This window comes from Humulus lupulus, chromosome 5 (genome assembly GCF_963169125.1).
Source record: "Humulus lupulus chromosome 5, drHumLupu1.1, whole genome shotgun sequence".
Taxonomy (NCBI): domain Eukaryota; kingdom Viridiplantae; phylum Streptophyta; class Magnoliopsida; order Rosales; family Cannabaceae; genus Humulus; species Humulus lupulus.
Window position 1 is genome coordinate 25,443,234 of NC_084797.1, and position 2,900 is coordinate 25,446,133.

Genomic DNA, 2,900 nt, shown 5'->3' on the forward strand with positions numbered 1-2,900 from the left:
ATGAGGCACTTTTTGGCAGACCTAGACTAGAGAAGAGGTTTAGGAGTGCTTTGGATGAAGATTGGATCTATCATTTAGGGTTCTTTTCTTCTCTTTTTACTTTTAGTTTATGTTGATTTCATGATTATAGATTTCTTAGTGATAAACATGAACTAAATTCTATTTAGGGTTTTTAATTGAATCTCTTGAAGCTTTATTATGAATTAATGCAAGTTTTCTATTTCTTCTTCATCTAAGATCTATTCAATTTTTGTTTATTGTGTATGTGATTGACTGCACACCTTTTACATGCTATTTATGAATTCGAATCAAAATCTGAGAAGTGAGATTTGGATATGCTAAAATTGAATACACATAGATTTCAATTTAGAACGAGAGTATCAAATTGGTCTATGTGATTTAGGACTGAGTTCACTGCTTCCTATTGTTTAAATTTCTCATAGAAATATAAAGAATTTGCATTAGGTCGAGTTTTATATTTCTTAACTCGAATATTTAACACTTTTGCATGTCTTCCATCTTAGTGAGAAGAATTATCTTTGTGATTGCATTAATGAATAATAAAGTGGATAGTAGAGGAGATTAGAATCCCTACTTTCTCAATTATATTTGAATCAAGTTTATTGTTCTTTGTTGTTCTTCATTTAATTTTGTTATTTCTTATTTTTATTTCTAAAATAAATTCAAATTTCGATTACCAAATAGAAAATAAAATAGGCTATTGGTACTTGATAATCAGTCTTCGTGGGAACGATATCGGTCTTACCAAAATAAACTACAAAAATGATTACGTATACTTGCGTAGCTTTAAATTTTCGCAACAAGTTTTTGGCGCTGTTGCCGGGGATTGATAAATTTATCAATGTCAAATAGCTAGTTTTGTTTCTAATTTGGTTAGTTCTCTTGAAATAATTTCTAACTTGTTTGGTTGCAGTTGTTCTCCATCTCAGGTACTTTCTTTATATGCACAGTAGAAGGGGAGTTGACAGTCTAGTTCCAATTAATCTTGAGATCGAGAAAGAGTGCAAGCAAAAACATAAGAAACAAGAGGGCTGAAAGTTGTATTGTTGTTACAGCTGATATTAATAAAAATAGTGTGGAAAACATGAACAGGGGAGAACCACAAGATCAGAATCCTGCTTGTCAAAGACCTCTACGGGAATATGTACTCCCTACTATCATAGGGGTACACTCATGCATCCGTCCACCAGTAGTAGAGGCAAACAATTTTGAGATCAAGCCTGCTATCTTGCAGATGGTCCAAACTGCAGTTCAATTTGGTGGCCTCCCCATTGAAAACCCCAATATGCACATAACCAATTTCCTGGAGTTGTGTGCCACCTTCAAGATGAACGGGGTGAGCGATGATGCCATTAGATTGCGCTTGTTCCCATTCTCACTACGGGAGTGAGCGAAAAGTTGGCTGAATTCACTTGAGGCCAATACTATAACCACTTGGGATGCTCTAGCTCAGAAGTTCTTAGCGAAGTTCTTTCCACCTGCCCAGGCTGCTAAACTGAGAGGGGAGATCAATAACTTCTCTCAAATTGAGGGAGAATATTTGTATGATGCTTGGGAGAGGTTCAAGGACTTGATCAGAAAATGTCCTCACCACGGTATCGAGAAGTGGATGTTGGTCCACAACTTTTACAATGGTTTGTACTGTACCACTCGCACAATCATTGATGCAGCAGCGGGAGGAGCGTTTATGAGCAAAAGTGTTAATGAAGCTAATGAACTCTTATAGGAAATGGCCAATAATAATTACCAATAGCCAAGTGAACAATCGGGCAGTAATAAAAAGGTTGCAGGGGTTCATGAACTAGATGCAATCACAACCTTAACTGCTCAAGTTGCGTCTCTAACTAAGCAACTGCAACAAAATACCATGTCTGCCTAGGTTGTGCAAGCTCAAGTAATGTGTGAATTGTGTGGGGGGCCTCATCCTTTTGACCAGTGCTAAGCTGCTTTATAGCCCAACAATGTCCCATTAGATCAAGCTCAAATCCAAGCAGTGGGTAATTTTCAGAGGCCCTATAACAACCCCTGCTCCAACTCATTTAATCCAGGGTGGAGAAACCATCCTAACTTTTCATGGAGAAATAATCAGGGCCAACAACAACCATTTCAACCACAGTTACAACGGCCTATGACTCAAGCTCCACCACAAGCATCAACCTCTCAGCAACCTAGGTCATCATCTCCAACAGAATAGCCTACTGAACTGCAAGCAACCCTATTGACTCTCACCAACACTCAAACTCAGTTTATGATTGAGACTAGATCCTCCATCAGAAATTTGGAGATGCAAGTGGGGTAGCTGGCCAATACATTAAATACTAGGCCTCAAGGGAATTTGCCTACCAATACAGTGGTAAATCCTAAAGAGCAGTGTCAAGCTATCACTTTGAGGAGTGGGAAAGAAAACCAAGATCCTTCTCTAAAGGGGACTCAAGAAAAGAAGGCAGAAGAAGAGGGGAGCTATGAATAAGTTGAGCCCTAAGTGGAGAAAAAGGTTACTGAAGGCCTTGCAACCAAAGAGAAGATTCAACCGGTAGTTGTTGATTCTAATGCCAAAATCCCGTATCCACAACGACTCCGGAAGACTTCTCTTGACAAACAATTCTCCAAGTTTCTTGAGGTGTTTAAAAAGCTTCACATTAACATCCCATTTGCTGAGACTTTGGAGCAAATGCTCAGTTATGTGAAATTCATGAAAGAGATTTTATCAAAGAAATGGAGGTGGAATACTTTGAGACAGTGGCACTTACTGAAGAGTGCAGTGCAATTCTCCAAAGGAAGCTTCCACAAAAGCTTCAAGATCCGAGGAGCTTTACTATTCCTTGTACTATAGGGAAATCTGAATGCAAACATGCTCTTTGTGATCTTGGAGCAAGTAT

The 2,900-nt window shown here is 38.3% G+C and overlaps 1 non-coding gene across 1 annotated transcript; it reads right to left on the reverse strand.

The window, feature by feature from the left end:
* Positions 1-1,513: 1,513 nt before the first annotated feature.
* Positions 1,514-1,620, reverse strand: LOC133780893 (small nucleolar RNA R71). The gene has a single exon (XR_009869701.1). It is a non-coding gene; the product is annotated as a small nucleolar RNA R71 (small nucleolar RNA).
* Positions 1,621-2,900: the final 1,280 nt, after the last annotated feature.